This window comes from Pavona decussata, unplaced genomic scaffold, assembly GCF_977016875.1.
Source record: "Pavona decussata unplaced genomic scaffold, jaPavDecu1.1 SCAFFOLD_329, whole genome shotgun sequence".
NCBI classification, from domain to species: Eukaryota; Metazoa; Cnidaria; class Anthozoa; order Scleractinia; family Agariciidae; genus Pavona; species Pavona decussata.
In genome coordinates this window covers 1461179-1468377 of record NW_028145717.1, presented here as the reverse complement: position 1 = coordinate 1468377, position 7199 = coordinate 1461179, and the positions used below count along the sequence as shown (strand labels likewise).

General features: G+C 38.3%; 1 pseudogene; it reads left to right on the top strand.

The window, feature by feature from the left end:
* The window catches only part of LOC146453618 (uncharacterized), a 35810-nt pseudogene continuing 28611 nt past the window's right edge, over positions 1 to 7199 (top strand).

Below are 7199 nucleotides of genomic sequence, written 5' to 3'. Positions count from 1 at the left end.
TTTTTCGGTGCGCTGGATTGACTGATGCCTCCACCTCCTGCTGCAAAAAATAATGCAAAAATTTCAAGCGTGATCACCACTTGCTTGCGGTCCATTGCAAAAGAAAGTATGCGTATAGCAGCTGAGGAAGTTAGAACACCGGAGAGGCTAAATGACTCTAATAGATCTGGACCTGTGAACTGTGCTGTTTCTTGCGATGGGACATGGCAGAAACGAGGATTTTCATCAAGGACTGGCTGTGTAACTGCTTGATGTAGATGCCCTTAGTCAGGCATGTAAGCAGTGTGAGCTAGATGAACATTTAGACAAGAACAGTGAGAAATACCGTAGATGGAGAGCACAAAGCAAATTTTAAAGGTTCTGCTCCTGTCATGGAAACTGAAAGTGTTGACCATATTTTCAGGCCATCTGTAAAACTGCATAATTTGCAGTATACACAATATTAAGCCTGGTTTACAAGTACGACGCAAGCATTAGCGTAAGCACAAGCATAAGCACAAGGACGTTTTACACGTGCGATAAGCATAAGCATAAGATGACATACGCAAGCGCAGAAGCATAAAGATGTGGCACAATCGCGCGGCAGAAATCGGACGTAGGAAACAGGATCAGGCGCCTGTTCACCTGGCACAGAGAAGAGCCAAGAGAACAGGAAAAAAGAGAAGAAAAGTACAGTCAACTCTCGCCTTGTCGACACCTCGCCATTACGCACACCCCGTTAATACGGACACCAGCTAAATCCCTGGCAAAAATAAACTACAGACGTTTGACTGAAATAAATTCCCGCTGTTACGGCCTCTCGCTACAGTCAACTCTTGCCTTGCGGGCACCTCCGTATTACGCACACCTCGCTATTACGGACAGCAGCTAAATCCCAGGCAAAAATAAACTACAGCTGTTTGACTGAAATAAATTCCGCTATTTTGGTCTCTCACTATTAAGGACACTAACTCACGATCCCGAGAGTGTCTGCAATAAAGAGAGTTGACTGTATTGATCAGGGGCCTAAGAAAAAGAAAAGACAAAAGGGAGGAGAAAGAGGGTAAGAATATGCCTCTGGACGGTTTTAGACATGTTTAATCACATATTCCGTATTAACATTCCTGTTGTTAGAATTTTAGAAAGTTAGAATCTTGCACAGGAGAAAGAGGGTAAGAATATGCCTCTGGACGGTTTTAGACATGTTTAATCACATATTCCGTATTAACATTCCTGTTGTTAGAATTTTAGAAAGTTAGAATCTTGCACAACTGCCAAAGCTGTAACATTTATCTGTGTGGGAATTTAATGGATTTGTGTCATATGGATTTGTTTGAGGTCTGTACTTCAAGTGACTTTAAAGCATTACCCGGTGATTTTTTTTCTATAACGGATCACTAATGTGAACTTCCAGGATACAGGGAAAGAAGTTATTTCGGCTTAGACATCAATTACTCATAACACGTGTAAGTCCTTAAAATTTGAAATAAGGATTAAAATACAGTCTGTTGAACAAAGAAACTGGGTCCAGGTACGACAAAAAGCAAAATATTATGAACAGCTTCAATTAAGTATGTGCTGACACTTAAACCGGAATTGAGGCGAGAACCTGAAACAGATGGTAGGGATCTCAACAAACCGTAGGAGCATATGAAAGCGAGATTTCCAAATTGACCCAACCCCCCCCCCCACTTCTCCCCATCCCGTCCCTAGCTAATCAGATCGTGTTCTTAGGGTAAGGATACCTTACTTCACATTTCCAGACAACTTGGCCTGTTTCGGTAGACAGCATTTCTTTCAGCGAACCACTGAGAGGCAATAATTAAGCGCAGTTCAGTGTAAGAACACCAATTTCCGCAACGATTTGGCGCCCATTCAACATAACCTTTCGCTAAAAAGGTTAACACGTCTGCCTTTTCATGTCACACGAAAAGTAAACTTGACTACAGACTATTAGCAAACAAATTTAATCAACAGCTCTGCTTTCCCGGTTATATATGAAATCTATTTTATTGCAACTTAAAAAACGTCCAAGGCAATTCTCAACACACTAAGTTTATTTAAGAAATAAGAAATATTCTATTAATTTCAGAAACGCTCCTTCCCTGGCTACCCTGCGAGCATTCGTACTTTTTTCGTCAGATCGATCGGTAGCGCAAAGTGACGGTAAAATTGTGCAAATTAGTAAAGTAAACGCTAAGCCCATCGCGCGTTACAGAACTGATGAGCCAAAAGAGATTGCGTGCAGTCTGCCCGTGGGAAGATACACAACTTTTGCTCTTAGAAAAGTTCTTAGGAGACCGGCTTATTTCGATTAGAAAATAATACAGTTGGGGAAAACATAACATTGACAAAGGAAGTTCTTTGTTTTCTTTCGAGCGACACTGTTTCAATTGCGCAAAGTTTACTGATCTCGGAGTTCAAAAAAAAAACAAAAACACTAAAGTAGCTTGAGCAAGTTCTGACTTGTTAATGCTATACGTAATGGCAGCGCTGAACTAACTTGTGAAAATTAATAGGCGATTTTGACGATGACGTTATTTCATTACAACTAACCGGATCCTCTTCTTTTTTCCTTTCTTATTAAATTTTTTGCAATCCCAGCTAGTGAGGTTTAGACAGCAATAACCCTTATATCCAAGAGAAAACAACAAATTGAAGGATTCTGATAATTTCAGTTAATGACGCCATTGTGAAATTGACTTTTGTTATAAAAAGCATGACGTCGCCATAAAACCAGTTATCAAATAGCCAATTGCGACGGACTTATTATTTAATTCACTTGAATATAAATTGTAAAACAGTTGTAAAACGGTCGATCAAAACGTAGCTTTGTGATCTGTATTTTGCATTACGGTGTCAAGAAGTTATTTTCAGCATCACAACGCTCGTGTGACAATTAATCTCTGGCACTTATGGTTGATACAAAATGAACAAACAATATTTATTGCAGAAACAACGTTCTTTTCTAGCACAACGGTTGAGCACGTGCAGAGCTCGGTGGCGTCCTTATCAAAATAACCAAATTGTTCGGTCATCCACTGTCACTTACAATAAGGTTACTGTTGTCATGGTCGCCTTTCTTTCCTCTCTCTTACTGAACCCAAACAAAGTTGCACATATCTCGTTATTTTTGTGCTCAGAAACTGACATGTTTTGCTAAAGCAAAATGGAAATGACAGTTTCTTGGATCAATTTATTTGTGTTTTCGTGACTTTAATAAACAAATTTTACAGGGGAAATGTTCTTGAAAGTGAGACAGTATGCGGATTTCAAGAAATGGAGAGTACTTAAAAAGAAAAAAAAAAAGGAACTAACGAAAGCGAAAATATTTCCGCTTGGATATTATTTATTCTTAACACTCGTTTGACATTTAGGATCCAGAAATAATATTTGTGGGCTAATAGGACCGTCCCAAAGAGACTGCTTATTTTTGTACTGTAAAGTGCTATCATCAGAAATAATTTAATCCGAGTCACGGGGAAGAACTTATTACTTTTAATGGAGAACAAGGTCAACAGAGGGAGGAAAAGAGTTCGAAAGAAGCAACACTTGGAAAATGGCCTTCTGGTTTAGCGCTATTTTTATAAGTAGATGTAGTCCAAAAGGTCTTGCGCTCTTCAAAATAGTGTCGGAAAAACGTATTTCGCGGCTTTAAAGTAGTAAAACGACCTTGATTCTATATTAAGATTGATTTTTTTAACAAGACCATATAGCCATATTTTATCGTTTCTATAAACAAAAGCTGATGTGTTCAAACATGCGCGGTCTCAAAACGTCACAAGCCAGGTGTACTTGATTTTCTTGTGTACTTATTTTATGTGCACCAATAGAGTGTGTGCACGACGGCCATGTTGGAGGACCGAAACAATACGATGATTTTCCTTTGGGAAATATATTCTATTTTTATGCAAATATCTTCTATTGTTTTAGTCCTCCAACATGGCCGCCGTGCACACACTCTATAGCTTTGTCTTCCGAGTAATTGATATACTCTTCCTAGCGTATGAGAAATCACGTGGGGTTGCAAACAGGGGTTATAAAACAGATCCTAGGTCCAAGTCCTGCATCGCACCTGTTGATTTCCCAATATTTTCGTCAAGATGGATCGTTGGAAATCTGTTGTATTAACATTTCTTTTCTATTGTAGTTTCTTTTATTTACGAGAGCTTACAACTCAACGCCAACGATTTTAATATGAGGTGAAAAGAATAACTTTGCACAACAATACTCGCGTGACAATTCATCTGTTGCCTTTAGTTGATACCGATATAAACAAACAGTGTTTATAGTAAAATACCGTTCTTCGCTAGAACAAAGGTTGAGCACCTGCGTAGCTAGGCGGCATCCTTATCAAAATAACCAAATGAAGTGTACTGTCATCCGCTGTCACTCGCAATAAAGTTACAGCTGTAATGCTAACTTTTCTTTCCTCTCTCCTTTTGACCCCCAAACAAAGTCGGACATATTTTCTTAGAATGCACAGGAACATATATGTTTTGCTGCAGCTAAAGTTCAGAAAAGGAAATCTCTGTCACTTTATTGTGTTTTAGGGCCTCTGATTAACAATTTTTAAGGTAAAAAAATTTCATTAAAGTGGGATAGAAATGGCGTGACATTTAAAAGCAGACGTACTCCCGGGAAACGAACATATGTCCACGTAGACATTACTTTTTCGAATTATGCTAAGTGTTGGCCATTTAGCGAGTTCACTTTTTCTGTTGTATATTAAAAAGAACTTTCATGAGACTAAATTTAACAAACGTCACGGCGAAGGGCACATTCATGAATGTTTACTTCTAGCGGAGAACAGGGCTGGGAACTCAGCAGAGAAAGGAAGGGAAGTCGACTGAGGAAGGAAAAGCGTAAACAAGAAGCAAAATATCAAGACTGACGTTGATACGCATGTGTGATAAGGAAACTTGCAGCTATAAACAATACTTTGCAACAGCAAAATTAGGGACAATGAGACTTGAACCACCGAGGAAAAGGAAAGGACTGAGTACACAGGGGAGGGGAAGGGTGAAGTTTAAGACTCAAGAGGGAGAGGCGGAATTGAGTGATTGTCCAGACAGGCAAATGAATCTCACGTGACACATTGTGATAATCTTCTCTCATCACATTAAGCTGCTCAGTTATCAAATCACAGATCTATAAGCTGTTATGATTAAGTGGTATTTAAATTGCGCTGAGACAACTTCAGTTTCAGTGCTATTTTTATGAGCAGATGTCGTCCAGAATGCCTTGCGCTCTTCCAAATTAAGGCGGGATAACTTTTTTGCCGGCTTTTATTTCGCGCTTTTTCTTACAAAATTTTCTTTAGAATGGTCAATACTTTGATTGGCGACACAGTAAAACTTGGACAAGACTATAAATTATGATATTGAGTTTTCATCCAAGAGCATAAAGCGATATTTTTTATCCTCCCAAGTAAAAGCTGATGTGTTCAAACTTGCGCTGCCTAAAAATGTCACAAGTGAGGTGTCTTGCCAAGATTTTATTGCGTAATTATTTTTTTGCGTAAATGCCATCATTGTTTTATGAGGAATTGATACACCCTTGCTAACGTATGAGAAATCACGTGGGTTGTCAAACAGGTATTATAAAACAGCTCGCGTATAGGTCCAAGTTAAGGATTGCTTCTTTAGATTTCCTAAGATTGCTTCAAGATGGATCATTGGAAACTATCATCATTGGTGTTTCTCTTATACCTGGGAAATTTCGCTTCTACGGTGAAAGGTAAGCTACAGTACAATAACTTAGCTCATTTAATGAATTGGTTAGGAATATCTATTCGTGTGCATTCTGCTTTTATTAAAGACATCGAGGTGTTGGAAGTGTTGTAAAACCTTTCAAAACGTAATTCAGATTTCGTAAGTTTCCTTTTAGGGAACAGCTAAACATGGATTTCAATTATTCTTTTGTGACTTCAGTTTCTGTTTTTGGTTGATAATTTGAGGACATATTACAAATTGTACTAAGTTAATGGAAATTAAGGGAACACCCCCTACAGGAAGATACCAAATGTTCTTACATTGCTGCGAAAACGAAACAAAAAACGTGAAACAAAATGAAATTTAGTTATTTGAATACCATTACGTGTTCTTCTAGTGGTACTTGTGAGACAAAAACGTTTCGTTTCATTTATAAAAGGGTACCGAACATTTCCGGGTTTAACAGCCTGCCATGCCTTTGGAGATTTCCAGCCATTGTATGATCAAACAACATTGATACCGAACTCCCGGCTTTATTTGTTTCGTGTAACCTCTAAGTTCAAGTAAAACAACTAAAATCGAAGTTGCGTAGACAGGCATGTTTTTGCAGTACTTGGCAGCACAACAACTCTTGATCGCTTTTGAAGTTGACAACGATGACACGTTAAAAACAGAGTTGTTTAGAGGTCGAGAAAACCTTCATTTCAGGTAACCTTCTTGAAGCATAATTTCAGCACAAAAGCATTCTTTCGGAAGACAATGTTCTCTCTGTCCTGACCACAGAATGAATAGCGAATATTTACTGTTATATTTACTGTTACACACCCCCTTTGGAATTTAATAGTCGTTCCACTAAATGGGTTCAACGATGAATTTCAACAGCGGAAATTAAATTATTTTGGTGAGAATATATCATGCAATTTTTCTAAGCGGTTGCAGAATTTTATGGTCAACTAAGGAAGTCTTTTCTCAAGTCTTTGATCTATTTTGGGTTCATTTTCGTAAATAGTGTGGGTTAGAAAATTGTGCCATTCATCAACTACTTTGAAAATGTAAACATTGCTTATAAAGATTCTCAAGATCGTCAGATTGAGAATGGAAAGTTTTGACGATTAAATCTCAAAGTTCGTGACTTGTTTGGGCAGCCTTATAAAACTAAGGAATTTTACGACCTGTGGATCTTAAACAATGAATGGTATTTCCTGCTGGGCTGAGCAAGCCCTTACATGCAGAAGGGTTTTGTCCTATTTCGGGTTCATTGTTACATTAGTACTTTGTCAGATTGCATACCAATATGGTGCCTGATTACGTTCATGTTCTGTAACATGAGAAGAAATCGATTTTGGTCCTGATTTTGGTTAATTCTTCCTTATAGGGTGCTTACTTATTTTACTTCTGTACGTGGTGCTCTCAGTGATGCACAATTTATTTCATTAAATTATTATTTTTTATTTCTTTTCCGTGTAATGCACCTTTACTCCCACTAACAACACCCCACCCCCTTCC